This window comes from Condylura cristata, unplaced genomic scaffold, assembly GCF_000260355.1.
Source record: "Condylura cristata isolate star-nosed mole 26May11 unplaced genomic scaffold, ConCri1.0 scaffold00004, whole genome shotgun sequence".
Lineage (NCBI taxonomy): Eukaryota > Metazoa > Chordata > Mammalia > Eulipotyphla > Talpidae > Condylura > Condylura cristata.
The window spans coordinates 49766229-49773984 of NW_004567105.1; the positions used below are offsets into that span (position 1 = coordinate 49766229).

A 7756-nucleotide genomic window follows, 5' to 3' on the forward strand; every position below is an offset into this window, starting at 1 on the left:
GGCCTCTCACCCTCCACATCTCTGGCCTGTACCCCAGTTCTGTACAAATAAATAAATCTTAAAAAAAAAAAAATCAGGAGTGCTAAATGCCCAAAACCAGATGAATGGCTCAAGAAAATGTGGTACATACAAACAATGGAATGTTGTTCAGCAGTCAAAAAAAGAGAAACCCAGGCCATTTGCAGCAAGCTGGATGGAACTAGAGGGGGTTATGCGCCGTGAAATAAGTCAGAAGGAAAAGAAAATTATTGGATGTTTTACTAATAGAAGGAATATATGGGAACAAAACAAAGGGCCAAAAATAAAATGATAAAACCTACAGGCAAACTATAGATCTGAGACAGACAATAGGGGGAGGGGAGGGAGATGAGTCAAAACAGGAGAAGGAAGAGCTCAAGGGATTATGGTTTACACGTGATGTTGTGGAGTGAGATTCATGGGGACCACACCTTAGTAGATATATCAGTGTAAGAAAAAATAAACAACAATGTAAGAAAATAAAGCTTAATTAAAAAAAACACACTAAAAACACTATACTGGAAGGAAGTCAGTCAGTAATACTTGATAGAAGAGATCAAGTACTTCCTAGGGAGCTTTCTTGTAGTATGGTTCATTGATTTATTAAATCTGTAAACATTGAATGAGAGATGAGATGAGGTACAGTGTATCTCCTTGCTCTGCTGTAAGCAAAGGAGACACATTATGGAGAAGTAAATAATAAAAAGATTTGCCTAACATAAGCAATAGGCAATGAACAATGAACATCTTTTAAGAAATGAAGTAATTTATGTAAAGCACTTGACAGGAGGCTTGGCATATAGGCATATAGTAGAAGCTCAATAAATATTACCAAGTCCCCCTCCTTAGTGAAAATTGGAAAAAATGTATGTCCCACAACCATTAAATCACACCCAATTGACTGCTATACATTAAATACTTATTGCATACCACATTCTATGCCCTGGCCCTTGCATCCATCACCACCTTGCAAATATACTTGTCCTTCTTTTTTAGATGATGAATCAGAAGCTAAATGAAGCTAGTCATTCCCCTAAAATTCCCAAAGCCGGTCAGCAGAAAATCCTAGCTATGCCCAACTCTCAAATTCTACCCTCCTTCTGCTATCAAATAAATATTGCTATTGCCAGCCAGCATCATGCCAGTTCACTTTATGGTGACTCTGGCAGGCTCTATAGACTTAACCTATTCAAACAAATGAAAAAACTACAAGAATTAAAAAAGCAAATGGAAGCAAGTGCAGATGGTTCACTCACTCACTTCTAGGTGTGGCCACCTGTGTGGGCCTTCCTGCTGGAAGGAACATTTTGGAATTAGAGGAAATGTGAGTGGAGTTATTTTGTGTCTCTAACAGAAAAATGTTCCTTTATTTTTAGATTTCTAGAAATCTAGACCACAGAGAAAATAGCCACAGTTTTGTTCAACTCAAATTCTGAATGTTGAGTGTTAAGATAATGTAGTTTCTCTAGCGATTCAGGTAGAGGAGGAATCCTGACCTTTTCAGACCCTTAATGACCTTCCTACACCATCAGTTATGTGCGAGTAGTAACAGGTGGCAGGCAAGGGGGCACGGGTCCAGGAGGCTGGCAGGCCTCAGCCCCTGACCAATTTACTCTCTGGATGTTCTCTCACCCACCATACACCATCCTCTGGGATGCCTCCCTCATATGCCCCGCCCTTACACACGCCCACACCATACTCCTGGTGTCCACATCAGGTGTCCGTGCCCTGAACCCACGTTCCCAAGCATTTCCTGCATTCAAGGCCACAGGCCATAATCACTGAGGCCAGTGGCACAGAAGCCCCCTATACATCAGGGGTATAAACTATGTATCTGGCTGAAGTTTTTCCTTTGCTACTTGGTAAACTATGAAAAGCACTCTGAGTTACATCCTCGTTGTTTAGAAAAGAGGACAAAGTGGGATAATAATGGCAACTACGTAGACGTAGTTTCCAAATGGCATTTGGAATTGAATGAGCAAAATCAAATAAAGTCTGTTCTTAATTGGTGGAGATTTTGCTCTTCTGGGGTGCAGTAGTGTTTAGAGGCAGTTTTGGTTCTTACGTGGGGTGGGGGAGGATACTGGCAACTAGTGAATAGTGATTTGAGGGTGCTCTGAAGCCTCTGAGATGAACAGGACAGTCAGTCCCTGCAACAGAGAATCATCCAGCCCAAACTACTAATAGCTCTGAGATAAAAAAAAAAAAAAAAAAATCTTGGTGTAAATCCTGGTGTCAGCCATGTAGCAAAAATAAACAAAAAGCCAATTCTAAGGTCATTAGTAATGTGGAATACATGGAAAATTGTTTGGGAAGCAAATAATATGTATAACTAGATGAAAATACATCTTAAGTATTAACTAAATTTTTCACTTTTTAATCTAAATATTTTAAAGTCATGAACTCGAAATTTCTATTTATCTAATTGGGTTGTGGAGTCCGGAGTGTCTTTGTCAATTGTCTAAGAGTTTCACAACTGAATTTGCATTTGATCACAAGCTCTGTTTTTTCACTTCAGGAGTAGATTGCCTTACAACATTACTTTTGGAAAGGGAGGTCTATTTGTTTTTACGTATTTTTTGGTAACTTAAAAGCAACTTGAATTATTAAACCAGTTATTTTCCAGGCCTGCAAATGTTTTCAGTATGTTGCCCCGTTTCTCTGAGTCAGCACATAGTAGCAGGACCTCGGGCAGAACCATTTCCTTAAGATGCTGGTATTTTTCTTTGGGGTGCTGCTATTTGGGGTGCTCCCACTGACATTAGAGAGCCTGTGCTTCACTCAGATTCCCACATTCATGGGGGTAATTCTGTTCAGAGTAAAAGGTTATGCACCACACTTTCAGACGAAGGAGAATAAAGACTAGAAACACAAGTGGTCATTTAATATTTTTCCCTGATGTTCAACTTTTGCTTACTTTTAACCGGGAGCCAAACCATAAGGTAAATGCTCCAGCCCACATTTTATGTGAGACAGTAAGAGCCCTTTTGAGTTACAACGAAATTTTTTTTTTTCTGCTTCGAAGCCAAATACTTTCATGAGAGGCAGAAAAAAAAAGGGAGGGGGAAAAAACCACCCAAGTCAAATTGATGAAAACCAGTCAAAATATGGCCTTGTTGTGGCTGATACTGCTTTCCTGGCTGATCCCCAAACACAGGCAGTGTCTTCAGGCATGGCTCTCAACACTGATGGAACTAGATTTCTGTGTCAACTGCTTGAAAGCTGCAGTCCCACACCACACGTTTCCTGAGTATATTATTGAAAATATCAGACCTGTTTTGTTCATTACCAGTAAGCTGAAAAATGACCTGCAAAAAAAAAAAAAAAAAGGGCTAACAGTCTTTCTCCAGCCAGTCAGGCTGCCTTTTAAATAAATGTCCCCAAAGTGCACAGATATGTCACAAGAGGGGCTCTGGATTTGGGGGAGGTTACTGTCATAATAACTCCCAGGAAATCTAGCAAGCACTACAGGATGGATAGCTTCCCACCTAAGGCGGTTCACTTAGCAAGCACTTAGAGCATATGGTTTGTTCTAAAAGAGCAAACATAGTCATTCTTGATTTTTATTTTAAACAATATTTACTGATACCAAAAACCAGAGAGAAATTTATGTCAAGACAGCTTAATTCTGCATAATGAAATTATACTCTTGAGAACTAAAAAGCACTTCACTTGTCTGCTGGCTGCCTTTTAGAGAGGCTAAGATAGTCAAGCTGATTTTGCCAGGATGGGGAAATAACAAACCCCCATTCAGAGGACTCTGCGATAATCCATGTGGCAGTGAGGTTGATGTCAACTCTTCGCTTTGTTGTTTTCATCTGAGGCTAGACTTCCTAGTTCCAGTTCCAATATTACTAACAGTTCATTTATAACCCCTAGCCCACCCTTCCTCCACCTCTGACTTTGAAGACCAGGATTAATTTAGGATTTGATTACTGGTAATTGTTTACCTGTCAACCTCCAGCTGGACTGCATCACCAAAGCTGAGTCACAAAGTTTTGCTCCCAGTGGCTGCTTCTAAACAAGTAAATCAGGGAAGCACCTGTGTAAATATGTAATTTTTGGCGATAAGAAAGTGATTAGGCAATAGAAACTGAGCTGAACTAGTAAAAAAAAAAAAAAAAGTGAGTATTTCCCTCTGGGTGCTTTACACACATCTTTAAGCATCTCCCATTGCAAGAATAAGGTTGGGTTATTTTCCAGCCTACACCTACACCTTGTTTGTTCAGAAAATATAGTTAATCTGCTATCACTTGATTGCAATCATTTGCAAACATTAAAATGTTCACTCTCATCGGTAAGCTGTAAAGAGGAGTTGAAATAAGGTGAAATATTCACCAGTAGTTTGCAAAGGTCAAAATGCCTGTCAATATAAATGAAATTGAACTCATCCTGGACAGGGATAACTGTTTTGATATTTGAATGGAGGGCTTCTGTATGGAACTCAATGGGTAGGTTTAAAGAGAAGACAGGCCAGAGCATGAATCCCAACATTACAGCTTTGTAGGAAGTAACCTTTAAAACATTGTGAGCTTCAGTTCCAAATCTGTAAAAAGTGCATGCTTTCTAGCCTTACTTACCAGGCACTTGCACATTGCCAAGCTCAGTGCCTGCCGAACAAACATTGACCACGCTCACTCCAAGAACTGATGGTCCTTGAGTCCTTTGCCATTTAGTGAGCCACAGTGAGCCACAATGAAACTAGTGATTTTTTTTTTAAAGTTGCTTTTTGATGCAGGCATTTTGTAGCAATAAAGAGGTAACACTAGAAAGTTATTTTGAACTTTTCCATTTTTATTTTAAAAGATATTCTACCCAGCTTTGGAAATTTGTTCCTTCCTCAACAAAAAGTCATGCAGATGTCTGTCACCAGTTCCACCATTAGAAAGAGAAAAAAGTTGCTCATACCTGACTATCATTTGATTAGTTTTCTGTTAGGTTTAGCTGCTCCTGCGGGAAGGCTGTGGTGGTGCCTCATGAATCTCCTCCTCTGGTTTTCCTTTAGCAGTTAAGGGGGTTTTGTGCAAAGCTCAACCCCTTGTTTCACCTCCTCCTGTGTTCTGTAATCATGGTCAAGTTAATTTTCCTTTATGCGTCAGTTTCTTCAGCAGTAGAAACTAATGCATAAGATTATTTAGTGAATTCAGTGAGTTACATGTAATGAACTTAGAGCAGTGACCAGAGAAAAAGTTATACTTGTGGCTGCTGTTACTACTGGGATAAATGTCAGCAGGTAATAAGAGTTGAGCATAGAAAAGTTCGTGTATGTAACAGTATTCACATGCTCAGTCAGATCTTCCCAAGTCAGAAAAGTCATTTATAGAAATAATTTTTAATTTCATTTTGTTTAAATGCAGGGCTTTATTCGTGGTTTCTGAAAAAGACAATGAAAAGTGAAAGATTTCTAAAGCAGTCATTTGCTATTCTAAGAGGAAGGCTCCATTGTCTTTGCCGCTTGAGTTGAAAATGAAATGGTCACTAGTTTTTATAATCCACAGGATACTATTTATACTCTGACTTTAGGTTGATGTCATTGTAAGTGACATCAGTTAGGGAATAAATAGCAAGAAATTGCTATTTATAGCAATAGTAAGTGTCAGTTAGGGGATAAATAGCAAGTAATAGCAAGTAATTGTAAAAAGCCAAGGTTTACTTGCTATCAGTTTTTTTTTTTTTAAAGATTTATTTGTGCATACAGAACTGGGGTACAGGCCCGAGGCTCAGGGGTGGCGAGAGGCTTCACCAGAGACAGAGTGGGGAGCAGAACAGGCAGATGGATAAAGTACACTGCTGAGGGGAGCAGTGGGCGGGCCAGGAGAGGTCTGCTGCGCCATGTGGTCACCTCCAGGGCAGGGGGGAATCAAACTCATGTGGAAGTGGCGTTAACCCACTGCACCACCAGGGAGGGCCTACTATCAGTTTTTTGGCTAAACATTTTAAAATAGGAATATGGGTTGTTTAAGGATATAAATGTAGCTCATTCTCTTCCACTGGGCATTGAAGCTATTCCAAATTACCTGATTATTTTCTGAGTTTGATGACATCTATTTTTGGTGACCCTTTTGCAAAATGTTTTCCCACTGTAAAAAGCAAACATCCTTAATGTACCAAAACTTCCTGCAGCTAAAAGACACACTTAAATTGTGACAGCAGAGATATTGTAGATTTGTAAGAGGCTATGAAAGGAGTTTTCATTGCAAAATTTAAAAGATAAGAAGCATCCTCTGCCTGGAATATATCCTTGCCTTTCCTAATCTGTTAAACAAACTGATCAGTGTTAAATGAAAAGTTGTGGTGAGATGATGTGCTTTGGATTAGGAAAAGGACTCTGAATTATTAGGCCTACATGTCTTGAGAATGTACTTACTCTGACATTTCTATTAAATCCCATTGAATTCACTGAGTGTTTTGGCCTTCTTACTTTTTTAAACAGCTGTAAGTTCCCAAGGGTGTTAACAACCCAATTGTACTGAAGTTGAGCTCTAATATGCTTCTTCTTGAGGATTTATCACTTATCTAGTTTGTTGATTAACTCTGTATGTAGGTATACCATGGTCCAATTGAGTAGGATGTATTATAAGTATCTCAACAATAACAATAAAATCTAAGCAGAGAGATAGTTCATTGATAAATAGAAGTTCACCCATTGAATTTTAAGGATCTCTCTTCCCTTTCTGCCTTCCTAGAATCACAGTTTAAATTGAAAATATCTTTTTCATGAATCCATCAATAACTAATGGTCTAGATTTGCTATATTTCTAGCAAATATTATTCAATATTTTTTTAGGAAATTTAAGAAACCATTATTCTAATGTTACACTTTGGGTCACTTATTTATAATTAATGTATTTTTTTTCATCTGGTCTAAATATTTTGCAAGCACCTTTATATTTACAGCTGCAAACTCTCAGGTATTCACTAAAGGTTACTAACTTCATAAACAGTAATGCTACAAATTGCATAGGTTAAGATTCTCTTATTGTAGCTGACAACATAAGTACTTTCATTTAGACTACTTAACATTGTTGACATTCATCACTCTACAGAGACTATTGTACTCAATTTTTTGTGGATACTATTACCCAATTGATGCAATTTCAGTTCCTGGATCATGAAGTGCAATAAATAATCGGATGCTTTTCACAACAAAATCCACAGTCTGTATTATCTCGGGTTCAAAGAGGTTTTCAGATCATGAAAAACAAGGCTGGAGTTGAGTTCTACTACAAGCTTCAGAGCATGGATTTGGGAAACCATCCTTAGTTTGTTTTCTGTTTATAAGAATAAAAAAAAGAAAGAAAGAAAGAAAAAGAAAAAGCAGACCTGTTGAAATGATTCATGAGGAATAGTACCTTAAGCATAATGATGTTAATATGAGCTAGAAGATTGTAAACCGGTGGATTTCACTGAGTATACCACCTATTTGGGAACAACCTGAAGTTTTCTTTCCCAGATTTTGTAAAGCTGGAGGTATTTGTAGACATGACGACAGCTATCTCATTATGTCGGTTGGTGTTGGTAGTACAATATGGTGGAAGCAAGGCTTGAAGCTTATGACAGGAAGGACTGAATAACATGAAATGAACATGAAATATGAAAAAGAGCACATAATGTAAGAATTTAAATGGAAACCTAAAGTAACTGTCCCATGAGTACAGAAATACACATATAAATTAACCACTTTTATTGAATTCTAATTTACATAAAATGAATGTATTCACTTAAAATGTAAATATGT

General features: G+C 38.1%; 1 long non-coding RNA gene across 1 annotated transcript; it reads right to left on the minus strand.

Moving 5' to 3' along the window:
- Positions 1 to 3988: 3988 nt before the first annotated feature.
- On the minus strand, positions 3989 to 7275 carry LOC105854771. Its single transcript, XR_001146292.1, has 3 exons — positions 7101 to 7275; positions 4927 to 5078; positions 3989 to 4060 (listed from the first exon to the last, which is right to left on the minus strand). It is a non-coding gene; the product is annotated as an uncharacterized LOC105854771 (long non-coding RNA).
- Positions 7276 to 7756: the final 481 nt, after the last annotated feature.